Below are 26,779 nucleotides of genomic sequence, written 5' to 3'. Positions count from 1 at the left end.
ACCCCCCCGCCCCATCCCCCCACCCCCATCTCTCTCGCTCACACACACACAGGGACTTCAAAAGCTCATAGAAATGAAATTTTAAAATGAACTTATTTTGGCCTAAAAAAGTCTGAAATCCAGACATATGAGGAGTCTTCAAGGAGTGCGTGGAACACACATATTACAAAAAAAACTACACCTGGATTTCCAAATTCTGCTGCACCAAAACAGATCTCATTTCCAAAAACTTTTGAAGTACTCTCTCATGTGTTTGTGTGTGTATAATTAATTTATAGCAGACCAATCAGCATGGTCTCTCATGGCTTTTTTTTTTCCCTCACCATAATATGTGACAGAACCTCAGTTTTTCAAATTCGAGAAGGAGAGGGGAGAGAATGAGATGGTGAAAGAACGGGAAAGAACACCCTCCCATCTGCTGGTTCACTCTGCAGACACCCCAGCAGCTGGGGCTGGCCCAGGCCAAAGGCAGGAGCCAGGAGCCCACCCAGAGCTCCCGTGTGGGTGGCAGGGATCAGACTTGACCCATCATGTTACCTTCCTGGGTGTTCATCAGTAAGAAGCTGAAATCAGGACTTGAACCCAGGTACTCCAACGTAAAACGCAGGCATCCCTACTAAGCCAAACACCTTCCCTAGAATGAGTATATTTTCACCAAAAAAATTAAGATTTGCTTATTTATTTACATGAAAGGCAGAGTTGGGGCTGGCGCTGTGGCACAGCAGGTTAACTCCCTGGCCTGAAGTGCCGCCATCCCATGTGGGTACCACTTCTAGTACCGGCTGCTCCTCTTCCGATCCAGCTCTCTGCTATCACCTGGGAAAGCAGTAGAAGATGGCCCAAGTCCTTGGGCCCCTGCACCCACATGAGAGACCTGGAAGAAGCTCCTGGCTCCTAGCTTCGGATTGGCGCAGCGCTGGCTGGGGAGTGAACCACCGGATGGAAGACCTCTCTGTCTCTACCTCTCTAACTTTTTCAAATAAACAAAATAAATCTTTAAAAAAAAAAGAAAGGCAGAGTAACAGAGACTAATAAGAGAGATCATCATCTGTCCACTGGTTCACTCTCCAAATGGCCACAGCAGTCAGGGTTAGACCAAGCTGAAGCCAGGAACTCCAGGAAGGTCTCCTACATGGGCACAGGGGCCCTAGCATTTAGGCCATCACGCACTGCCTCTCAGCATGCATTAGCAGGAAGCTTGATCAGAAGGTGAGGAACCAGGACTTGACCCGGTGCTCTGATAGGGGATACACTCATCCCAAACAGTAGCTTCACCTGCTGAGCCACAGTACCTGCCCCGTAAAAAAATTTTAAAGTCCATGGTCTTTTTATAATGTGCATGTTACATGAAATGTTTGAATTCTCCTCATACAACAAGAATAGAGTGGTAACTTTTCTCCTATATTGGGGTTTGGTGTGCTTAAAAAACAGGAAGTGAGGATTTCCAGATTTATAATGAGCCCAGGGCTGGAATTTCAGACTACGGGGCCCACATACATTTGCAGAAAAGAGAAGCCAGGAGGATAGGCCTGGGAAGAGGAGACATTTCAGGAACAGCTTCAGCAGGATGAGTGACGGAAGGAAAGCAGCAGCCACTGAGGAAGCAGTTGCAAAAGTTAAGGGATATGGGAAAATCAACTTTTAAGAAAATCCTCAGAGGGGCCAGCACTGTGGCGCAGTGGGTTAACACCCTGGCCTGAAGCACCGGCATCCCATTTGGGCGCTGGTTCTAGTCCCAGCTGCTCCTCTTCCTATCCAGCTCTCTGCTATGGCCTGGGAAAGCAGTGGAAGATGGCCTAACTCCTTGGACCCCTGCACCCATGTGGGAGACCCAGAAGAAGCTCCTGGCTCCTGGCTTCGGATAGGTGCAGCTCCAGCCGTTGTGGCCAACTGGGGAGTGAACCAGCGGATGGAAGACCTCCGTCTCTCCTCTCTGTGTAACTCTGACTTAAGTAAATAAATCTTTTAAAAAAATCCTTAAACAGTCACTCCCAGTAATGAAAGTTCGAAACAGCCGCATGAGCATGTTGCTAATGTAAAGGGAGTCTGTTTTCATTTCCATTTTCCCCAGCTTTCTACTTCAGCAAAGCGCATTAGAAAGAACAAGGTTCTAGAGCTAAACAGAGCTTCTAACCCTAGTTTCAGACTTGCTTGTTGTGAAAACATGTGTGAGCCGAAGGTGTGAAGGGGAAGTAGGTGTGGACCACTTCAGGCAGCAAACAGGAGGCTCCACCCAGGCACGGCACCTGGAGCAGAGAGGCCCACACCTTCCCTGCCCTCTCGCGGGACCCCCAGTGCAGTGGGAATCCCGTTTTCTAGGAGAAATTTCATCGGTGTTTCTCGTTTTTCTCTTTGAAGCTCACAAGAGGAGAGAATGGCACAGGGACCCTTGGGCACCTTGATTACCAGGCCTGGAGTCCTTCACTCCCTCCAGGAAACCTCTGCAAAGCTAATTTTAGCTGCTGAAGAGTCAGGGCGAAAGATTCCGCATGCAACAACTCTCAACTAATGAGCTTGGATTTCCCTGGACCCGCAAGTTTCATGTAAGTCTGAAAGCTAGAGAATTACAAAATTTAACCAAATGCTATGCATCATGGAGCTATAAGAATCCAGATAGCTTTACCAGAACTTCAGGATGAAGCTGTCCCAAGGGTCCCACCACGTGCTCACGGCAGGGAGCACGAGGAACCAAAGACACAGACCAGGCTGGAGAAAATACGGTAAGGGCAGCGTGACCTTCTCCACGGAGACCTGGCCCACACGTGGACCATGGCAGCCAGGGAGCAACTAGTGAACAGACCCCCCACCACACAGCATCCCTGAACGTCCAGAAGATTCGGGAAAGGAAGTGGGATACGCAGCATCCTTCTTGGAGCAGAAAAGCAGATGGCAGCTTGGTGGGTGGTGGTCAGCTGCAGCGGCCACCATCAGGAAAGACCAAGCCCAGTGCCACTGTCCTCCCCTAGCTCCCGATGTCCAGAACACCTGGTATTCCATAAATACGGGAATCTACAACCCATCACCTTATCTAACAGTAATTAGGAATCAGTTATGCAGGCAGTGTACAAAAATAGCAGAGCCTGTCCCACAGGGCATGCGACACCATGAAAAAACCTCAACAGTAAAAACTTCGCAAGACAGCCGGTGAGAAGCGTTTAACGCCAGCTACCGCAGCTATGAAAGGATTTGCAACCACTGAGTAAAACATGTTTCACTGAGTCATAAGGGGAAAAGGGGGCAGGATCTCTCCAGCAGCATTCAAGCTAGATGTCATTGGCCTTCCAATAACTGAACTCCATGCTCGTCTGTAAAACACTTGGAACTTCAGCAAAAGGGCAACATCCCCCGGAGTTTGACCAGGTGCCTCTGCATGGAATGCTGCTCCTCCAGCACGTGTGTGCTCCATGAAGAGAAACAGCAAGGAGCACCACACTTTGGTTAGGAAAAGACAGCTGGTGGAGACTGTGTGCTGTGAAGTCTGCAACCAGTGGCAGATTGAGAGCTCCCTATAGTCATCAGCCCTGACACGAGGGCTTCACACCCTCCGCCAGCCGTGATCTTACAGAGTCTGCCAGAAAGCCCAGGCATGCACTGTTTCTCCTAACACTATAAAAGAAGTATTACTGGGGCCGGCACTGTGGCATGGCAGGTTAAGCCACCCCTTGCAATGCCTGCATCCTAGATCAGAGCACCAGTTTGAGTCCTGGCTGCTGCACTTCTGGTCCAGCTCCCTGCTGATGCACCTGTGAAAGCAGTGCATGATGGACCACGTGCTTGGGTCCTACTCCCCAATGTGGGAGACCTGGATGAAGCTTCTGGCTTTGGCCTGGCCCCACCCTAGCTACTGCAGCCATCTGGGGAGTGAATCAGTGGATGGAAGATATCCTCCCCTTTCCCCCACCTTTCAAATAAATATTTTTAATAAAAAATGAAATCCTACTACAGGTGAGCTGGTACTGACAGATGTCTCTAGCATGGAAGATAAAGGCAATTCAACTTCATCTTTTTCCAACATGTTTTACCTAGAGCAGAGCCTGCATTTTTGATTCAGATAATACTTCAGGCCACCTGAAGTTCTACTTTGAAAAGCAAAACCAGTGGAAATTCAAACACCGAAGTATATTTAAGTATCAAAAATCCAAAGATAAGCAAAGCCCTAAAACAGGGATTTCCTATACTTCTCCATTATGATAGTCCCTGTTTGATCTTGGCCAAAGACAGATATCAAGTGTGGGAAACTAATGGCATGTATTCCATCGAGAATTATCTGAAAAGGCGCAAGTCCCAGGTCCAGTGCTTAATTTTTTCTCATTTATGATAAAAACTGGAATCTGCTTATCCCAAACTTCATTTGGCTTACTGGTACCAAGTACCCCACCCCCACCCCCACCCCCGCCACCATGAAAAACACTTCACCCTATATCACAGGACTCCGGGCGAATGGCCACGGCCTTTCCCACTTCTGTTTCTTCTCTAGACATTTTAGGAGTTTGGAGAGAGAGAGGGAGCCAACATAGTGTGGAAACAGAGGCACCCATAGGAGCTATCGACCAGGAACCTGACAACAGCCAAACCACTCTGAGGAGTGGCTGAGGCTGGGACTTCCCCCAGATTAGCATCTTGCATTACAAGACACTTGGAACTTGCTTTTCTAGCCTCTCTCTCCTTTCCTAGGTCTGGACTCCCACCTGAAGTCCTTCCCAGTCACTGCCTCCCAAAGTTCCCAACCTTGTCCCTGAAAACTGAATTCAAGGAACAGAAGCCCAGACCACTTGCTCAGCCTACCCCAGTTGCAGCTCATCTGCCTGCTCCCCAGCATGCAAACAGAGCTGTGTGCAGCCACCCACAGCCAGGCTGCCCTCTGCTCATGCCACACTCGCTGCCTGGCGGATGGTCCCCACTTCTGACTCATTCACAGATTTTAAGATTTTATTTACTTGAAAGTCAGAGTTAACAGAGAGAGGAGAGATGGGGAGGTGGGGAGGGAGGTCTTCCATCCGCTGGTTCACTCCAATTGGCCGCAACGGCCAAAGTTGTGCTGATCCGAAGCCAGGAGCTTCTTCTGGGTCTCCCACACAGGTGCAGGGGCCCAAGGACTTGGGCCATCTTCTGCTTTCCCAGGCCACAGCAGAGAGCTGGACCGGAAGAAGAGCAGCCAAGACTCGGAATGGCCAGAGCTTTAACCCACTGTGCACAGTGCCAGCCCCTCACAGTGATTCTGAGCAAACATTTTTCCAAGTGAATAAGTTTAAGGCTTACCCATTTAAAGCTTAGTTCCATTTTTAGGTTCACATGCACAAAGCTTTGCACGGCCAACACAGTCTGAAGGTATCACAGCTTCTGAATTTCAAGAATCACCTATTCAAGTTATATTTAGGACCTGCTGCAGGACAAGTATGAGGGCACAATCCACATCAGACAGTACCCTGCCCTACAAAGAGCCTGGAGCCCAGTGAGGAGACTCAAAACCCAACCATGGAATAACAGCACAGGTGTTTGGATATTTACATGAAGATTCTGTTACACACATTGACTGAGCTTCTGCTGGCCTCCAGGAATCAGCCCAGGAACTCTGAGTCCAATTTAATCCTCATGGGTCATTTTACAAGGTGGGGAGGGGAACTGAAAAGTTCATTTCTCGTGGCTCTGTGGTTAAACAGATCCTGGATTCAAACCCAGATGGGTCCAGGCTTCTTTCACTATCTATCCTGCCTCCCAGCTGTGGGAAGTCATTCGACCTGGGAGAAAGAAGGCATTCCAGGCAGAAGGGACAGCACAAGTTACATTTGTGCAATGGTGACTGTGCAGAAAGCCCAGAGGGCATGTCGAAAGGATAGTCAGGTGAGAATGAAGCACCTTACACTAGGGTTTATGTCTTGCGTCCCCATCAACTTAAGTTCCCTTAAAAGCAAGGGTCCGTCACCCCAGTCTGTATTCTCACCCCCACCAGGTATGCACTCAATACAATTGGCAGAAAGACCATGGAATATTCTGGGTCTGATTATGTTCCTAATAGGACTTCATGGTTCCTTCCACCCAGCTTCGTGAATCCAGATTTGTGCCTCTAACCAGACTTGGTGCCTCAGAGGTTGATGGCTGGGGCTGGTGCTGTGACACAGTGGGCTAAGCCTCTGCCTGTGGCACCAGCATCCCATATGGGTGCCAGTTCATGTCCTGGCTGCTCCTCTTCTGATCCAGCTCTGCCGTGGCCCGGGAAGGCAGAAGATGGCCCAGGTGCTTGAGCCCCTGCATCCACATGGGAGACCCAGAAGCTCCTGGCTTCAGATCAGCCCAGCTCCAGCCATTGCAGCCATCTGGGGAGTGAACCCGCAGATCGAAGACCTTTGTCTGTCTCTCCCTCCATCTGTAACTCTACCTCTCAAATAGATAAAATCTTAAAAACTTGGCGGCCATCTCAAACCAAGAGCAGCTATCAGGTGGACTGGAGACCATCTTCCTTACTTAATCCAACTCCTGCCACGGCCTGGATTCCTCCACTCCCTGGGATTAAGCATATCACACAGCCGTCCAATGTTCATTGGAACAGCAGGCTTAGGTTGCACCAGGCACTATATGCATCCTCCCATTTAACCCTTATAACATCAGGTGCTAGGATCTACTGTGTCCATTTGCCCGATAAGGAAATAGTCTTATTATGTGTCCCAGGTCTGGTCTGGAACACAGCTTTCCGTTTCCAACACCGACACTTCTAACTGTGAGGCAAAGAGATGAAGGGAATCTGGACGGTGACTCATGAAAGTCTAAGGGGCCGGCGCCGCGGCTCACTAGGCTAATCCTCCGCCTAGCGGCGCTGGCACACCGGGTTCTAGTCCCGGTTGGGGCGCCGGATTCTGTCCCGGTTGCCCCTCTTCCAGGCCAGCTCTCTGCTGTGGCCAGGGAGTGCAGTGGAGGATGGCCCAGGTGCTTGGGCCCTGCACCCCATGGGAGACCAGGAAAAGCACCTGGCTCCTGGCTCCTGCCATTGGATCAGCGCGGTGCGCCGGCCGCAGCGCGCCGGCCGCGGCGGCCATTGGAGGGTGAACCAACGGCAAAGGAAGACCTTTCTCTCTGTCTCTCTCACTGTCCACTCTGCCTGTCAAAAAAAAAAAAAAAAAAAGAAAGTCTAAGGGAAGGGGTCCCGGAGGGCTGAGGGAAACACCTTCAGCTCCAGCTCACTACTCAAAACGTGAGGCTCATTTAATCCAGGTGGGACCAGCTGAGCCCCACCCAGGTGACCACATACCGGGGCAGCTTATCAAACAGCCTGTGGCTATTCTTCCAGGTCCTCCCCTGCCACAGTCATTTCCTAAACTTCTGTTCAGTGCCAGCTACTGTTTGAAGAGCAGGGAATGCAGGTTACCCACAGGGCAAGAGTCCTTCTCTCCTGAGGCTTAACATCTGGCAAAGGGGACAGCAGAAAGCAGGCAAGACCGCCTCTGAGGATAAAGGCCGTGAGTGACAGACAGCGGTGGGCTGGAGGAGGAAGCCTGTCCTTAGAAAGTCCTTCCTGGGGCGGTAACACTTGATCAAGCCTCCAGGATGTGCCCGAGTGGTTATCTGGGTGCACTGAAAGGACATCAGTGGTCATGTCAGCTCACCCCTTTATTTGCAGTTGAGCACACGGAGGCTCCTGGAGACTGAAAGCCTGGGACAAGGTCTCCTCACTGCCTGCAAGGCTGTTTCTTGCCACTGTTCTACAGATCCAAACATTCAAACGTAAGCATCTTCTGTTTGTGCTTTTCATACCCTCAAACACATTCTTCTAATTTTATTTTCAGTACAACCTTGGGGAAAAGCCGAGAGGCCTTCCTGTGGCTCCTATTGGTTGAGCGACTTGGCTAATGGCCAACAACAGAATCCAAACCCTGGCCATTTGTATTCCAGGTCGAGCTCCTTTCCCCCAGGTGCCCAGCAGCTGTCTAGCAGTGATCCATGAACCTAAGATATCATTCCTAATGACTGCATATTTCATGGTGCAGAGAATGCACAAAAGAGTCCAAAGCAAGAACAATTTCCTTGGCCATCCATCATAAAACTCCAAGTCCCCAGGTTCCATGCTGGGGAAAGACTGACTCCATGCGCCTGGACAGCTGAGGGCCGAGACAGTCAAACTCACCCCCCCACACACACACCTGGCACTTCTGGCTGCAGAACCAAAAACCTGGGTGCCACACTGCAGAGATTTTAGTAAATAAGGAAGAACTCGTTCCTCTCGCGGAGCAGGCCCAACCGTGTTCCTCACTGGATCCAACCCAGACCAGGAGTCTTGCTGGCTGGTGAACCCTTAGTAAGAGTAGTCTTTAAGTCCCCTGCCCCCTCTGCTTAGCAAATGAGCCCCTCGTGGCTCCCAAAACTGCCTGCATGTCACAATCATTGGGGGAGAACTTCAAAGTCACGATTTTTTTCTCCCGGGGGTCACATTAAACCAGGCAACTTCTAAACTACTGGGCAGATAGAGCCTGGGGGTGCTGTGTTTGACAATTCAGCTGGCCTAGGCATGCTCACTTCCTAGCCCTACAATGCAGTACAGGGACAAGAGGTGCCCGCTTTATTAACCAGCGGGAAAGGGAAGTTAACTGTGTCCTCTAAGATCTGCTTTCAGAAGGAAGTCTTCCCTAACACTCAAAGCCCTGGCACAGTAGAAAGCTCCTGGGACTGCGGCTTTGCTCCCTCTGGCTGCACATCCAGCGCCCACACAGCCCCGGGAGCTTTTTCTCACCTCAGTCTACCATTCCCTCCGCCACGCAGCCCTGACCGTGTAGCGGGTAGGGACATCTCCAGCAGAGAAAAAGAAAAATTCTCTGCGTGTGGACAAATCCCCAGCACCCCCACCCAGGCCCCCCAGCCCCAAAGGGCCTGGCTCCCTCCCCCAACCCCCAGCCTCTCTTCTGCCCTCAACAGTCAGCTACTCACTGAGCAAAACAAGGTCGCCTGGCCCGGGGGGCCAGCACCCTCGGCCCCGGGGACTGGGAGCGCGTCCTTACCTGCGTCTGGAACGAAGAGGAGCCGCTCTGTTCGCTCGGGAACTCTCTCTGCTGCTGAGCACTAGTCTTGGAACTCACTGGACTTTGAACAAAGATTGATTTAAAAGCTGATGTATTTAACAGGGACTTGTGGTCCGATGCAGGTGACCTCTGTCCTGCTCCCTGCCAGCTGGCTGCGCCCCGGGCTGCGGAGCCTGAAAAACCCTCAGCAAACCCAAGGCTCTCGCCCACTTGTCCCACCACGCTGGATACTGCTTCCGGCCTGCACCTCCCAGAGGTGGGGAGGGGAGAGGGGAGTAGTGGAGGGAGGGGCAGCCAGGGAGGAGGTGCCTCTGCCTTCCTTGGTTGTCCCTCTGGTGGGTGCCTTGGTCACACTCAACCAACACCCTGTCAAGAGCCTCTACTGCCCCCAGAACCAAGGTCAGGGCCAAGGCTCATCACCAGAGCATCCTCACACACCAAGGCCTTCCTGGGGAGCAGGGGCCTGTGCAACCCTCACCCAGCGGAAGGCCAGGGGGCCAAGAAGCCCTCAGCTTGGTCATCCTTCCTCCTCGCTGCCCTGGAAGTTCTTACTTGCCTACCCCCCAGGACTTCAGCGGGTAACGCACGCACGTGCTCTTAGCGCCCAGGCTCCCTTCTTATACACTCGCTTCCTTCTCCCTTTCTCACCTGAGCTTGCTGCTTCCCGTCTCCAATCTAGCTGATCTTTTGTTCCGCGCGCGCAGCGCTGCGCAGGCAAGCCCGGTGGAGCAGGTGGGAGGCATTTGCGCCAGCTCCTCTGCCCCGCTGCCCCCGCTGGGCGCCAGTGCCGTGCTCAGCCCCGGGATCTGCAGCTGACTCCTGTCAGCGGCACCCACGCAGGCAGCTCCAGCACCAGCTTCTCGCTGACCTGGATCCTCAACCCACACTGCAAATCAGGGCAAGAGACTGCTCCAGGCTGCGAGGCAAAGCAAAGGCAAACGAGGGGCCTCGCCCCTCCCCCTCCCCTCCCTCCCCTCCCCCCCCCATACTGGAAGGGTCACTTGTCAAGGCTCTACCCCCCACAAAGACATGAGCTGAGCCAATGGGTGAACGGCTTAAACCGGCAGGCATCTGAGGTGCTTCCTCGTACCAGGTCATCTTCTACCTGGAGGCTAGTGCCCTCTCGGCAGCCTGTTGTCTTCCAACGCAGCGAAGAGAATGAGAACACCTGGGTTGAGGAGCCACACACCCGGATTGCAATTCTGGTGTACCCTATCCCACGTGTTTGATGTGAAGTGATTCCTGCTTAACTCTCTGCCTCTCCCGCTCAGGGTTGTTATTACATTGTTTTCAGAAGTTTGTTTCTTAGGTTAAGTTAAACCACCCCTCACCTCCACCCTGTGGGCAGCACCTGTTATGTCCGCACACAACAGCTCTTCACATGTTTGAGCGCTGGTGCATCGATCCCACAGGCCTTCCTTTCTCCAAAACTCAAGAAAAGTGCTTCACCCTGGGAGATGGTCTAGTGGGGCTGTAGAAGGCCCCGTGACATCACTTGGTCTAGCCCTGCCAAAGTAACCTGGTACCACGGATGAGACTCGAAATTCAATAAGTCTCTAGCAGGCTAATTTTTAAGTTGATCACTTTGTATGGCCTATGAGTGACGTTATAAATATCCAAATAGCCTTTGGCAGAAAAAAGCCTCCCCCCCCCCAGAAGTCACTTAGTGACTTCAAGACTTGTTACATGATTTCCCAGCTGATATGCAAATCTTCTGAAAGTCACCAGGTAACAAGGGAAGTTTTAAGGCCAGGGCTCGCTCTCCAATGTGCAGATGGATGGCTGCCCACCTGCTTCATCAAACTACATGCCTAAAATAGATGAATCGTCCTGCATGTAAATAACAAATACCTTAAGGTTTTCAACTTAATATTTTTTGAAATAACATTTTTAATTTTCATTATATTTGTTTTAATTTAAAAAATTCAGCAGGAAAATAGAGCCTAAACCAGTAAAGTGTATTTTAACACTCCCCCCCAAAAAAAAGAGTGGAAAAAAGAAAAAAAGGCTTCTCTACCCCGTCCCCCTGTGGCCACCAGCCTTCCCTGTGCTGGTGCTGTGCTGGTTCAACACTAAGCAAAAGTGGGCAAGTTCTGGAAACAGCCAAACCATTTCCATGGAACACTCAGCTGAATCATAGTTGCCCTAACTTTAGATTTAACAAGGTCTGGGGTGGCTCTTAACTGATTATGGCAAATCAGAGTAAGTCTTTTTATTGACTGATATTGTTTATAGACCCAGACATCAGTGAGGAGGGAAAATAACTACCTATCTTGTGCCAGGTAAGCCTTGATAGCCGTTATCTTGCTTGACCTTCATCACAAACCTATGAGGTGATACCCCTCCTACAGATAAGAAAGCTTAAATTCACCTGGTTGATAATCCTGCCCGAGGATTGCAGAGCCAGCACTGCCCGGCCTGGCTCCTCAGGCAGTGTTTTGCCCAACTGGAGCAGGTGAGCTCTTGGATCCCTTCCAACCCTAAGTCTCCAAAATTCTAAATACCGTGTAAGGCAGCCCTATCCTTGAGGGTGCGTGGCGTTAAGTCCGGGTGTACCCGTAGAGGGCACATAGCTACAAGTTATGAACAGATTCTGTACTGAATCCGAAATCTCCCATGAATTGCTTTGTTTTGTTTCCTTGGGAGCTCAAGCTGGTTTGAGCTGTAGCAATGGAAGCACCTGGCAGCCTGGGCAGAGCCTTTTGCTTTTGTTGGGCAACTGGGCTGGGACCCCTGGGATGGGGAGGAAAACACCACAGCCTTGGCCAACGGATGTTCAACACTTGCCCGGGTGTTCCTGGATCACGCCAATAATTACCGTTGGTTACAGCCCAAGCATATCTCAGTCCAGACCTACAGCTGCAAATCTGCAGGAAACAACTCTTTTTTTCCCCCCTCCCACAAGCCAGACCAAGGTAGGAAGTAATCTCCCTGACCCCTTTTTCCCTGTTTTTTTTTTTTCTTCCATAAATATATCCCCTTTTAGCATCCTCATATGGTGTTTATTGATTATTTTCTGTCTCTCCCCTACCAGAATGCAAATTCCCCCAGGGCAAGGATTTGTATTTTTTCCATTGTGTCCGGAGTGCCTGGAAGATAAGCCTGGCCTAGAGTAACTTTCTGAAAGATGTTATTGAATGAATGACTCTCTTTGCCCACAGGACTTGTCTTCAGCCCACACTCTCGCTGAGAACAGACTTGGAGGGCCTCAGCTCTATGCAGGTTCTTAGTTCCTAGGTCCGATCTCCTGTTCCCAAGTAACCTGATGAAAATAAATTGCTTGGTTACCGGTTTCACCTTTCTCTTCATTTCTGGGCTTAGAGATTTCTTTTCCTTTCTTCTAAGCTCAAATAGCCATATGAAAAAAAAATTGATGTATTTTACCCAGTATTCCTATGAACTTTACAGAGGGAGCATTTTCAGATTACCTAGTCTGCCAGAAATGGTTCTACCACTTAATCGTTATGCTGCTTTCCAAAGACCCAGCTTTGGGGAGGCAGCCATTTAGCCTAGTGGTTAAGATGTTGGTAAAGATCCCTGCAGCACCCAACAATGCAGTCCTTGGGCTCAATAGCGGGAAGCCCAGCCCAGCTTCCTGCTAATGCAGACCCAGGGAGGCAGCAGTGATAGCTCAAGTAATTGGATCCCTGCCTACCACGTGGGAGGCCTGGACTGAGTGCCTTGCTCCTCCTGGCTTGCTGGGCATGAACCAGTGGATGGGATCACTGTCTCTCTTCCTCTCTGTGGCTCTCTCTCTTTCTCCTCCTCCTCCTCTTAAACACACACACACACACACACACACAAGAATTTTGGGTGTAAACTAGAGCATTGGATTGATCTCTCTCTCACTCTCCCTTCTCAGGGGGAAAAAATATACAAAGATCCAGCATTTCCCCTGCAAAACATAGATAATACTGACCACCTCAGAAAACTGCTCAGAGACTTAAGTAGGAAGACATTGGTAGAGGGTCGGTCCAGGCCTGGTAATGGCCCAGTATGTAATAACATTATTATAATTTCTTTTCTTTCTTTCTTTCTTTCTTTCTTTCTTTCTTTCTTTCTTTCTTTCTTTCTTTTTTTTTTTTTTTTTGCCAAGAATAAGCTCTCTTAATTTATGGGCACACATTGTTCAGACTCATGAAAACAAATGAGCTAGGAGTACACAGTGGGCAACTCAGGAGTTTAGAATGTTTGAGGGCAGCGTGGACAGCATTCTTACAACATCAAGTTTCGTGCAACTGGTCAAAAATGGAAAACTATAAAGACTTCTCAACGCTTCCAATACTCTTCCCATCACATCACACATAGAAATTGATCAGAATTGTACAGGTCAGTAGGTTAAGCAGAGGCAGTTTTTCAAAGGTGGAGTGACTTGGTTAGGGCCAACTACCCGATGCTGTCCAGACTCGTTCACCGAAGGTTGAAGGGATCAATATTTTGGCATACCTGTAGAAAACTGGAAAACATCTACAAAGAAACCTAAGTGAAGATCGTACACATTCAGGGATTGAAAACTTCAAGACTGTAAAGATATCAATTCTCTCCAAACTGATCTACAGATCAAAGTATTCTCAATCGAATTTCCACAGGATTTGTTTACTTTGCTTTTTGGTAAAACTTGACAGGCTAGTTTGAAAAATAAGAAAGAAGGAGTTGCTGTACTGGACAAGACAGTAATTATTACATCATGATATTGGCACAAGACAATGAACCAATGGAATAGATCAGAAAGCTCCCAAACAGACCCATACATATATTAATAGTTGACTTATGACAAAGAATAAAAGTAAATGCTAAGGATTTTTGAAAGGCCTAGAGAAACAGACAGAGTAAGATTTTCCATCTGTTGGTTCAATCTCCAAATGCCTGCAGCAGTCAGGGCTACATCAGCCTGAAGCCAGGGTCCTAGAATTCAATCCCGGTCTCCCACATGGGTGGCAGGGACACAACTACTTTGAGTCATCATCTGCTGCTTTCCATTGTGCGCATTGGCAGGAAGCTGGAATTGGAAGCGGAACCAAGACTCAAACTCAAGCGTTCCTATAGGGGATGTGAGTAGCCCAAACAGAAACTAAACCACTGTGCCAAACACCCACCGCTGATTGTTTTTTTTTCTTTTTTTTTAATAAAATGTCATGTATGTGTATGTCTGGTTTGTTTCATTCAGTTAGATGGTTGCGAAATTTACCTGTGTTGCCATGAATATTTGTAGTTCATTTGTCTTCATTGTAGGATTCCATTTGTACAATGTCCAAATGCATAGCAGGACTTGGGGGGATGCCTGCCTAGAAGGCGACCCTTTTGGGATACTAGTAAGATTCTAATTCCTGGTTTCTCAGTGTTTATGATTAATTATTGAGCTATGCATTTTCTTTCTAAGCACTTTTCTCTGTATATGTTATGCTTGACAAGGAGGCTAAGAAAGTAGACATTTTCAGCATTATAATATGTGTATGGTGGGAGTGACCTCCCTGAGGGTTTCAGCTGTGCTTGGCTCTGCCTGGTCCATTCAACAGTGGAAGGGATCCGTATCTTGGCATTCTAGTAACCTACCCACGGCACTCCAGAGCCTCTGACTTTTTTAATTATGGCAACATATAGATAACATAAAATGTACCACTTCAACCACTTTCAAATGCACACTTCAGTGGCATTCAGTGTTGTCATATGGTTGGGCGGCCATCATCATTGTCCAGCTCCAGAACTTTTCCCTCCTGCAAAAAATGAAACTCGGAACCCATTCAACACTGACTTCCCACTCTTCCCTCCCCCAGACCCTGACTTCTTGTCATATTCACAAGAAAGTGGATCAGAGGTGGAGCAGGACTCAAACCCAGGCACGCTGACATGGAATGCAGGCATCCCAAAGAGCATCCCAATTCCACCACCTTCTTCCACCTTTTTGGCTATTGTACATAACATTGCCATGAACACAGATGTATAAATGGGCAAACGGGTTCAACTCTCTGCTTTCAATTTTTTGTGTATGCCTAGAAGGAGAATTGCTGGATAATATATATTTTTTTAAGATTCATTTATCTATTTTAAAGGCAGAATAACAGAGAAGGAGAGACAGACAGAGAGAAAGATCTTCCATCCTCTGGTTCACTCACTTTTTGCCTGGAATAGCAGGGGCTAGCCCAGGCCAAAGGCAGGAGCTCAGAACTCCATCTGCATCTCCCATGAGTGCGGCAAAGACTCAAGCACTTGGGCCATCATCCAGGGCTTCCCAGGCACATTAGCAGGAAGCTGGATTGGAAGCAGTGTAGCCAGGACTTGAACCAGCACTCTGATATGGGATATGGGCGTCCCAAGGGGCAGCTTAACCCACTGTGCCAAATGTCTGCCCCTTCATATATTTAGTTTTGTAAGGAACTACGTACTGTTATCCACAGTGGCTCCACCATTTTATGTTCCTACCAGCAATGCAAAAATGTTCCTATTTCTCCACTTCCTTGTGAACCCCTGTTTTCTGGTTTGTTGAGTTTTTGTCAGCATCTGGTTATGGGTATGAGATGACACCTCATCATGGTTTCGATTTGTATTTCCCTGAAAATTTATGATGTTGAACAGCTTTTCATGGACTTACTGGTCACTGATATCCTCTGTGAAGAAATGTGTATCCTTTCCTCATGTTAAAAATCAGCTTGCTTTTGTTGCTATTGAGTTAGACCACCCCAATCCTTTGACTGTGAAGCAAAGACCACAAAGGGGAAGTAGCTTAGCCAAGGTTATCCCAAGTTCACGGCAGAGCCATGGCTGAACTCTGTACTTTTGCTTCTTTGGCCAGCACTCTTTCTGCTCTACCTATCTGCCTGGCTCGGAAGAGACCATCCCTGAACTCCACAAATTCTTACTCCTACTTCAGGTACGATAGCCCCGGTCCTACCTTGCCTGTTAGTCGCTCATTAACTTACTCTGGGCCCAGCTTTTCAAGCTCCAGTGGTTCTCTGTCCCTGTCCAGAGTCAATGTTTATGACAGTCAGCCTTTCCTCCGCCCTGTGTGACTCCAGCCTCATCCACCACCCGGAGAAGCGGCCAGGGAAGTCTGCATTCCTCTGGAGGAATGTATTAGTCCAGGGTCCAGATGCAGGACTGAGATAAATGTTTTACAGCAGGGCAAGGAGATGTGTGGGAGGAGGGACACACATGGTAGCCCCACATGACTGTTGAGTGGAACTCAGGGGTCCAGGACAGGGAGGACCCCTGGGGAGCTGTGAATTATTAACACAAGCAAGTTGGCTGCAAAGGATGTTTATATAGTCTCTCTCTCTCTCTCTCTCTCTCTCTGTTCTCAGCTAAGGAGTCAGAATGCATAACTCTTTCCTACCAGAAGAAAAACTGAGGAATGTGGTGCCAGCATGTGGTGTAGTGGGTGCCAGTTCGTGTCCCAGCTGCTCCTCCTCCAACCCAGCTCTCTGTTTATGGCCTAGAAGGGCAGTGCAGGATGGTCCAGGTGCTTTGGGGAGTGAGCCAATGAATGGGAGCATGCTGGCTCTCTCACTTTCTCCGCCCCTGCTCCCCCCACCCATCCCTGCACCCATGTGGGAGACCAGGAGGAGGCTCCTGGCTCCTGGCTTTGGATTGGCCCAACTCCGGCTGTTCCTGCCATTTAGGGAGTGAATCAGCAGATAGAAGACCTCTCTCTCTGTCTCTCCTTCTCTCTATCTGTGGCTTTGCCTCTCAAATAAATAAATAAAATCTTGGGGGGAAAAAAAAGAAAAAGAAAAACTGAGGAGCAGAGAAAGAATCTGCCAGGTTCCTGCACGTCCCCAGGTCTGGGAACTCTTGGAGTGTGGATTACCGGGACTCCACTTGCCGCTTCTGAGAGCTACAGGAACAATCAGTGGCCCTGGGGAAGTTTGAATCTGGGGGCTTCTCAAGGTCCCCCAGAGGGACAGGCTAGGGAGCAGGAGAATTGCAAGGAAAGCACCAGGCATCTCGAGGCCACCGCCTCGGCCTGCCCCACCCTGCACTGGGACACCAGGGGTGATTCCCTGCAGAGGTAAAAGGCCAGTGAGAGAATCAGGAACCAGGAGCAGCCCAGTGGCCCAAGTCCTGACTGACTGATTAACTGATTGGTTTGGAGGCCGAGAGACAGGGAAAGAGATAAAGACAGAGATAGAGAGATGAATAAGAAAGAGATGGCTGGGGGCGGGGAGCAGGGAGAGGAGAAAGTGAGAGAGACAGTGTGCTCCCATTCACTGGCTCACTCCCCAAATGGCTACAACACCCAGGGCTGGGCTGGGCCAAAACCAGGAGCAGGAAACTCAATCCAGGTCTCCCAGGTGGGTGGCAGCAACCCAACTACTTGAACTATAACCTTCTGCAGCCCAGGGTCTGCATTAGCTGGAATCAGGAACTGGAGCAGGGATGAAGCCAGACACTCAGTATGGGGTGTGGGCATCCTGACCAAACGCCCACCTGTGGCCTGCTTGAAAAGCCGCCCTGCCTCAAAGCACCGCTCCGTGCTATGAGAGTGGCCCCAGTGCCTGCTGACTTTTGTTTGTTTTGTTTTGACAGGTAGAGTTATAGACAGTGAGAGAGAGAGACAGGTTTTCCTTCCATTGGCTCGCTTCCCAAATGGCCGTTGCGCCAATCCGAAACCAGGAGCCAAGTGCTTCTTCCTGGTCTCCCACGTGGGAGCAGGGGCCCAAGCACTTGAACCATCCTCCAATGCCCTCCTGGGCCACAGCAGAGAGCTGGACTGGGAGAGGAGCAACCAGGACTAGAACCCAGCACCCATATGGGATGCGCCGCAGGCAGAGGATTAACCAAGTGAGCCACGGCGCCGGCCCCGCCTGCTGACTTTCTAGCTGTGCCCACAGTGTTTCCCCACTGCTTAGAATTCATTTTTTTAAGAGTTATTTTATTTATTTGAAAGGCAGAGTTACAGAGAGAGATAGAGAGAGAGAAAGAAAGAGATCTACTATCTGCTAGTTCACTCTCCAAATGGCCACAACAATTGTGGCTGGGCCAGGCTGAAGCCAGGAGCCAGGAGCTTCTTCCAGGTCTCCCACTTGGGTGCAGGGTCCCAAGCATTTGGGCCATACTCTATTGCTTTCCCAGGCACATTAGCAGGGAGCTGGATTGGAAGTGGAGCAGCCAGGACTTGAACCAGTGCCTATATGGGATGCTGGCACCGCAAGCAATGACTTTACCCATTGAGCCACAGCACTGGCCCCGCACTGCCTGGAATTCTAACCCACCAGCAAAGAGACAATGCTTGCCCTCTTCCCCTACTTTCGAGTCACAGGATGAGTATGGTCGCTGCTGACTTGCCTCCGGGTGGAGTGTGGTCTCAGCAGTGGGTCCTGTGCTCAGCATGGTCTGCTTCTTTCCCCTGGATCAGACTGGAAACACCCAGGAAGGCAACTCATGGAACTCAGGACATCCCTGCATCAAAGAATCAGGCATAGAAAGGCCTGCGTCTTTTTTGGAATCTCTGGGAAGGCTAAGAAACACAGATGTCACAAAGTGTAGGAGGACAATTTTCCCAACTCCTTCGGCCAAAGACAGAGCCGGGGAGAGTCGGGGAGAGAGAAGCCCAGTGGGGGATTCACCAGGTGCAGCTCTATGGGAGGGGGTCTTCTGCTGCTACCTTGGTGTCCAGGAGGGAGCTCAGCTGGGGAGAGGAGCATTCTCTTTGTATTTCTTTGTATTTATTTGAAAAGGAGAGAGAGAGAGAGAGAGAGAGAGAGAGAGATGTTCCATCTACTTCTTTACTTCCCAAATGCCCACAACAGCCAAAGCTGGGCCAGGCCAAAGCCAGGAGCCTGGGATTCCATCCGAGTCTCCCATGTGGGCGGCAGGGACCCAAGTACTTGACCCATCACCTGCTGCCTCCCAGGATGGGCATTAGCAGGAAGCGGAACCAGAAGCAAGAAGAGCGGGACTGGAAGCAGGCACTGTGATACGGGACATGGGCGTCCCAGGCAGCAGCGTAACTTGCCGCCCCAGGATACACGCCCTCCCCCAACCCTGCTCCACATTCTCCTTGTTACTTCACACAGCAGCAGGTGGCCTCGCAGTGGTGGGCGAGGCGGGCCCCAGCCATTGCTGCAGCCATGTCTGCCATGAGGCTGCTATGTCCTGGGGAATCTCAGGTTGCTCCACGGAAATCCATTTGCGGAGCAGGTGGCAGTGTTGCTGCTGCCACACTGGCCCCACGGGCCGGACCTGCCTTGTGCAGGAGGCCTGGCTGCAACCAGAGGCCGCATCCTCTGTGGCCAGGGAGGAACACCTCAGTAGCTCAACCGGGTTTTCTTGTCCTTTTATTAAAAAAGAGCTTGAGGACTAAATTCCAGCCAGGACTGGACAGCAGAATCGAGGAAGAGAGATGTTCTTCCCAGGGCATGCCCCGACGCCCAGAACCCAAACCCTCACAACCACCGTCTGTCTCCACCATAAAAGAGTCCTGACTCCCTTCTCACATGACACTGGGAGGACTCGGGGCTGAAGGCCAGCAGTGACAGCACTGGGGGCAGGGTGGGGGAGGGGCTGAAATGCCTAGGCAGCTTTGTTCCCAGTGCCCTCTGGCCTGGAGCCTTGGTTTCCTTCCAGAAAGCTGCTGGCTGTGCCCGGGTGTCAGGTCGCCATTCTCCAGGGGAGAAGCTGGGCCTCCCTCTGGGCTCCTGGAGCTAGCGGGGGCTTCAATGCACCTCTCAGCCCTGCTGACCTAGCCCCAGGGCCATCACAAAGCAAACAGGAACCCCAAACCATGCCAAGCGTCAGAGGTGCTCTCGCAGCCCACAGAGTCACACACACGAGGAGCCTTGGGTGGGTGCAGCCCAGGCAGCCGCATGGGGAAACGTGGCCGAACAGTTGGTGTAGTATTTACTCTCTGCATGCAGGCACAGGCTCTGGCTGCTTCAGGGCCTGAAAGTCCAATACGGATGAGTTAACCATGGAAATCAGTCACAAAAAGCTAAAGTGGTTGGGGTTGGTGCTGTGGCATAGTGGGCTAAGCCTTTGCATCCCATATGGCCACTGTGGCTACACCACTTCCAATCCAGCTCTCTGCTGTGGCCTGGGAAAGCAGTAGAAGATGGCCCAAGTGCTTGGGCCCCTGCACCTGCATGGGAGACCCGGAAAAAGCTCCTGACTCCTGAATTCGGGTGGGCTCAGGTCTGTCCAGCCATTGCTGCCATTTGGGGAGTGAATCAGCAGAATCAACAGATGGAAGACCACTCTGTCTCTCCCTCTTTCTGTCTATAACTCTAACTCTCAAATAAATAAGATCTTAAACAGTGGTCTAGGGGTGGCCTTGTAGCTTGTGAAACTGGCATAAAATATCTGAGCCCTGGTTCAAGTGCCAGCTGCTCAGCTTCAGATCCAGCTCCCTGCTGCTGCACCTGGGAGGCAGAGGATGATGGTCCAAGTACTGGGGCTGTGCTGTCCACATAGGAAACCCAGGGTCCCGGCTTGGTGATCATCTGGGGAGTGAATCAGCAGATGGAAGATGGCTCTCTCTCCCTCCCTCTCTCTCTCTGTCATTCATCTTTTTTTTTAAAAAAAACTGCTAAAGTGATCTTTGATTCTGAGCTTGGGCAGGTGGCATGTCTGAGCCACACACCTGGTAAAGAACTTGATGACCTGGACTGTGTTCGTGACAAGGACACGTGGAAGGAGCTGGGGCTATGTGCCCTGAAAGGAGAAATGTTGGGGAGAATGATTAACTTTCTCTAGTGACTTCCAAGTAGGAAAGGAAACCCAGCTGATGATACCAGCGACATCTGCTGAGGACTTACCAAGTGCCAAGCACCAGGCTCAGTGTTTTATGTTCTTCGTTTAACCGCAATACCAGTCCGATGATGGAAGTGCTATGATTATTCCCGTTCTGCAGATGGGAAAAATTCAGAAACGTGGAGTGACTTGCCCACAGCCACATGGGAGTGGTGGGATCCAGACTGGAGCCCAGGCGGTGGGCTCCCGTGGCCATGATGGAACTGCCGTCCGCAGACGTGTTCCTTGTGGAGCCCTCAGCAGAACTGGGAGCATCGCTTGGAAGACAAAGGAGGCGGCTCTGAAGACAACATGGGCGATGAATTGTTAAATAACCGGGAGTGTTCCACTCAGGACTATGCAGGCAGATGACGCCAGAGGTGTTACAGGGGCAATTTGCAGGGAGTAGCAGAGCGGCAGTGGCGGTGGCAGCACCTGGAACCTGTTAGGAGCTCATAGCTGGCCTGGGCCCCACTGCCTGCATTTTAACGAGCCCTCTGGGTGATTCTGATCAGTACACTCAAGGTTGAGGAGCACAGAAGATTCTGCACACTGCAGGGACTGGACTGGGTGATAGCTACAGCCGCTCCCCATTCTGAAGCCCACAATTCTACAGCAGTAAGACAAAAACGGGGTTTAGCATCCACTGTAGCATCTTGGAAACAATGTATTATTTGCTAAATTGTGTTGCTGAAATTCAGGTACCTTGGATACTTAAAAGCCCTCAAAATAAATACGTGGGGGCCTGTGGGTGACCAGCTGTAGGGGCTGGATTCTAACTATACCTCAGTTGCTTCGCTGGTTTCCAAACAAGCTGTGCTAAGTCGTTGTTCCACCATGCTGGCTCCTCTTCTTTCTATACCTGAAAAAACCCTGGACTTTCTTTCAAAGCTTAATTCAAATCTCATTTTGCCATGCAGTGCCCAACAGTGTGGCCCACAGGCATTCTCCCCTCTTTGCCTCCTTCCTGGGGTTTCTCTCGCTTACGGGGCACGCACAACACTAGGTGTCTCCTGCCTCGTCTCGTGCAGGTGCGGGCTCACTGTTCTCAAGGCCACGAGCACACACCGCCACTCAGCGAGGCGCCATCCCACACAGCATGGGAAGAAAGCTATGTTCAGCTCTCCGCGGGAGGGAAGGGCACCGCAGGGCTGGTGAACCGAAAGCCCGCAGTGAATCAATTTCCACCTCTGAAGGCTGCAGAACGACAGGGTGCAGGCACTAACCAGCAGAAGTGCGCATGTCTGCACGCGCTCGGCCCAGCCCAACCACTGCCGCAGCCCTGGTTCTCTTCAACGCTCTTGACCTCTTGACGTTCGAAGGGTCATGGTTTTACAGCCCCTGGCTGATGGAATGCTGAGTGTCCTCACAGCCGGCCTGCCAGGCACCCACCAAGGCTGGCCGGAACAAGTCTCCATTTTAGCAAACACAGCTCCTGCTTTTCCACTGTCACAGAAACAGCAGAGAAAGATCTTGGGACCCCAGAAACCAGGCTTTCTTTAATGCAGTTAAGTAGGGGCAGGCACCCTGGTCCCGGGACCACGGTGGTGGTGAGAAACCCCCATCCCAATAAGAGTCCCCATCCCCCGAGGCCTGGCAGGAGAGCGAACCGTGCTGACGGGAGATCACCTGCTGTGTGATGGCTTCAGCAGCTCTCACTGGGAGGACCTCAAACCCCTGGGCACTTGACCAAGCAGCCAGTAGGGCCACCTGGCACTCACATCACAGCAACACAAGGGTGAGCCTGATGCGGGATTACTCACGCAAGATCTCCCCGGCCCACTGCTCACAGCACCCCTGAGCTCCCGCTTAGTCCTGGCGCTGTTTGCTCCTGAACCATGGGACTCTTGCTGCGTCCCCTCTGGCTCAGGCCCTGGGCCAGCCTTGCAGGGCTTAAGAGCCTAGAAAAGCTTCAGACCAGGGCCCTAGCGCCCTGAGTGCCCAGCCCGGGAGCGCAGCAGTGAGCACTGCAGCTCCCCCAGCCGGCAGCGACTCCCAGGCAGGGGGCAGAACAGAGGGAGCTGCGGAAGTGAGGTCAGTCACCCTCCCAACCTCTTGTTGGGGACTGCTTTGGCTACCCTTTCGCTCCACATCTCCCCTGCTCTCCCTCACTCCAGCCTCCTCCACGGCTCCCTGGCACCTCCTGTACTTAGAGCTTCTAGTCCCCAGCGCGTCTACTCTCAGTTCTCACCTGTTGGGAATCAAGTGACCAAGCTCCACGCCTCAAGGTACAGAAGATAATTTCAAGGGTGTTTTTTCTCAGCCCTCTCGGGATCTTAGTCTATTTCTAATGCAAAAATAAAAAAGAGGGGCCGGCACTGTGGCACAACAGGTTGAGCCTCCACCTGCTTGCTATATGGGCGCAGGGTCGAGTCCCAGCTGCTCCATTTCTGATCCAACTCCCTGATAATGTACCTGGGAAAGCAGTGGAAGATGGCCTAAGTGCTTGGGCCCCTGCACCCACATGGGAGACCCAAATGAAGCTCCTGGCTATGGGGGAGTGAACAAGCGGGTGGAAGACCTTGCTGTCTTTCTGTTTCTCTCTGTAACTCTTTCAAATAAATAAAAATAAATCTTAAAAATAATAAAAAGGAGGGGGGATGGAGGAGGAGGGGAGGAACTGGAGGCTGAGGTGGAGGGGAGAGAGGAGGTGAGTCCTCAGTGGGGGTGGGGGAAAGAGAGGCAGGAAGACCCCTGACTGCTAAAACCCGGTCTGTGGTTTTCAAAGACTGGCGGTGACAGTGATGAAGGCCAGCGATGACGGAAGTGGGGAGATGGGGCTTAAAAGACCAAAGAGTAATTTGAGGGCTGAGAGCTCCTTCAGCCTGAGCCCGGAGGCGGAGAGAGGGAAGAAGACTTCTGTTCCGAGGTAAAGAGGCCTGGCGGGGACCCGGGGTCGGAGCCGCGGGGTGGCTTCAGGGAGGTCCCCGGGAAAGCTGCTTCTTGAAGGGGAAAGTTCCCTGCCCTCCGGAGTCCGGGGGGACCAGGGCTGCCTGTGAGGGTGGCCGGTGCCATGTTCTTTGTGGACTCTCTGGCCCATCCTGAGGTTCCTTGAATGGTGAGCGGCTGAGGGAGCGCGTGGAGGAGTCTTCCCACTCCTCCAGGCACTTTGTTCTGCTAGGCGCTGGGGAGGGGCAGGTGAATGTCAAGGGGTCATCTTTTTGTTACTACAGAGGAGATGAAGGAGAAAGAACTCCAGGGGGGAAAGTTACCAAGATTCCAAGATTCAGATCAACCCTCTACCAGATCAACCCTCCAGACCTGGGCTGGGACAGTCCCACCCTCAAGGCTCCGTGGAGCTTGGAGGTGGCCCTGAGGGGGACCTAAGATTGTGTGCCCTGGGGATAGATACAGCAAGGCAGGCTCCCAGCCACTGGAGTGTGTGTAGCAGAGTAAACCCAGACATTCTGGGCTGGGGGAAAAAAAAACGGCTTAGAGATAATTTCCCTCAAGTTCCAAAGACCTCCTCCGAAGAATCAGGAGGCATGGTTGCCTCATTCCCTCTCCCCCACCCCCGCCCTGTGCCACCCGTGGAGCCTGGACCGCAGCAGTTCTTAACTGAGAATGACTCATTCATTCATCCTTAACCATAAATACATTCATTCCTGGGCTCTGTGAGTTTGGGAGGAAAAATACATCTGTATTTTCACCTGTCTCTACGTGAAAGGTAGCAGTTGCTTCTATTATGAATGTAGGCAATAAATCACAGTAGAATTTGCCGTTGATAGAAATCGCAGGTATTTTCCAATCTCATTAGAGTTCATGCCGAGTTCGCCAAGCATCATTCATGCTCATGACTCCTATGAAATTACTGGAGTAACTGGGCCAGCACTGGGTCTTAAGAAGCATGGATCTCCTGGGTCACTCGTGCTTCTAACGTCTTAAGACGATTTGCTTTCTTTGTTATCCTCTGTATTTTATTTCATGAATTTTCAAATGTTATTCTGAGAGGGGGGCTCCACGGACTTCAACAGACCACCAGAGGGACCCCAGCCAAGAAGCCCCACTCTGCTGTGTTGAGAGGGGTCAGGGCAGAAGCTCTGTTTGCTCACAAGCCTGGTTCTACTTGGGTTATGGAGGGTGGCAGGGTGGGAAGTCCCTTCACAGCTGCAAATGAGATGCGGACTCCGGGAGGTGTCCGTGGAACTCAAAGCTGACCCCCGGCTCCTCTGAGAGGCTAGATCCAGGCTTTGGTTCCAGGGGGAATAAGCTGCTTTCTCACTATCTTGTCGCATCAGACAGTCCACACTCTGCACAAAACCTTGGGCAAACCTCTAACTTTTAACCACCTCGGAAGTCCTGCCAGGGAGCTTCAAACACAAGCTGAGCCTGGTAAAGTAACCCGTCCTAGATCACGTGAAGACTCCAGGACCAGTACGCAAAGGGCTGGGGGAGGGGGCAGTGTGCTGTCCTCTGCAATCTCCTGCCCAGCTGCCTCACGGTTCTGAGAGCCCATAGCCCCTTCAACCCCTCTCTCCCTCATCCAAAGCAGTTCAGGGGCCCCAAGGAAGACTCAGGGGTGAGGATGCCAAGTTGATCGGCACCCTCCTTCCCGCTCCAGGCATCGCCACCTTCTAGGACGCAGGGAGCTCAGCAAGTTCCCAGACTCCTTGGCCCCCTCCCCGCCCCACTTCAGAAAGCCAGTTCCCTCTGGCTGCATCCCCGGGACCCACCTTGCTCACACACACCCCCTCCCCGCGCTCCTGGCCGCTGACCCGCGCGGGCGCAGGTGCAAGGTCGCGTCGGCTGCGGCTGGAAGGCAGCGCCCTCTAGCGGTCAGAGTGCAGAAGCCGCGGGGCCCGGCCCGCACTACCGAGGCGTGCTACCGCTGCGGGGCGCCAAGGTCACTTCTTGGAAGCGCACCCTGGCCCCATTGCCCCCGGCTGCCCCCAGCCCCGAAGAAGGGCCCACGACGGCTTACACGCTCCGCTCTCCCTCGGCCTTAGGTACCGCGAGGCCGGGCCACGCCGCTGAGTGTCTCGCCGCATCCGAGCCTGCGAGCCGAGCCGGCTCCCGCGTGCGCTCTTGGAAGCAGTCCCTACCCCGCGTCACCCCCACCCCCATCCCGCTGCACCAAGCCCTCAGGAAGCTCGCCCAGAGAAGGGACATGACCTTCTCAGCGCCTTCCCGGTGCCAAGCCAGTCCTGGAAGCCAAATGCCCCACTCCCCGCCTTGCGTCACCCACCGAATCCCGTTCCCGCACGCCTCATTCAGAATTTCCCCTCTCCTAGTCCTGAGGATTATGCTTCTGACCTGATTGCTGCTACTACAGCTCTCCTGGGTGGCAGCTCTGGGCGAGGACAGACACCAGACTCCAAGATCAAGACTCTCCTAACCTGGCTTAGCATCCTAGCTCCTGCGCGGAGCAAGTGTGATTTTTGTGAAGTCACAAGATCTCTCCTAGCCTCTGTATGCTTAGTACACAGGATAAATTAAATAACAGCTCAGTGCTTTCTAAGAACTAAACACAGTCGTGTATGTGGATGTACCTGGGACCTTGTATATTCCTTTCAATGTGAAGAACCCCTATAAATCATCAGGCTGGGCCGACGCAGTAGGTTAATCTCCGGCCTGTAATGCCTCCATCCCATATGGGCGCCGGTTCGAGTCTCGGCTGCTCCTCTTGGAGCAGTTCTCTGATATGGTCTAGGAAAGCAGTAGAAGATGGTCCTAGTGCTTGGGCCCCTGCACCCTTGTGGGAGACCCAGAAGAAGCTCCTGGTTCCTGGCTTCGGATCTGCCCAGCACCAGCCACTGCAGCCATTTGGGGAGTGAACCAGTGGATGGAAGACCTCTCTCTCTGTCTCTTCCTCTCACTATTTGTAACTCCACCTTTCAAATAATAAATTCTAAATAATAATAATAATAATAATAATCATGGCTAACTTTATTTTGTTTTTGAGCTCTGGCTGTGTGCCACTCTGTTACCTAGGTGACCTCTCGTAACCCCCACAATCATCCCAGGAGGACAACACTATCACCATTTTATAGATCAGCAAACTCGTTTTTGGAGAGGGCACTACATCTGCCCAGGGGTACCTGGTGTCAAGG

At 51.4% G+C, this 26,779-nt stretch overlaps 1 protein-coding gene across 7 annotated transcripts in view; it reads right to left on the bottom strand.

Moving 5' to 3' along the window:
• The window catches only part of PDZK1 (PDZ domain containing 1), a 54,077-nt gene extending 28,340 nt beyond the window's left edge, over window positions 1–25,737 (bottom strand). Inside the window, exons 1-2 of one of the 7 annotated variants that reach the window (XM_051856002.2) lie at window positions 9,654–9,777; window positions 8,985–9,066 (exon numbers count right to left, since the gene is read on the bottom strand). The gene's annotated coding sequence lies outside the window, so the exon portion shown is untranslated. 7 annotated transcript variants of the gene reach the window in all.
• Between the last annotated feature and the right edge of the window lie 1,042 nt (window positions 25,738–26,779).

This window comes from Oryctolagus cuniculus, chromosome 7 (genome assembly GCF_964237555.1).
Source record: "Oryctolagus cuniculus chromosome 7, mOryCun1.1, whole genome shotgun sequence".
In the NCBI taxonomy this organism is placed as follows: Eukaryota; Metazoa; Chordata; class Mammalia; order Lagomorpha; family Leporidae; genus Oryctolagus; species Oryctolagus cuniculus.
The sequence above is the reverse complement of the archived record's forward strand: the minus strand, read 5'-3'. Positions and strand labels throughout refer to the sequence as shown.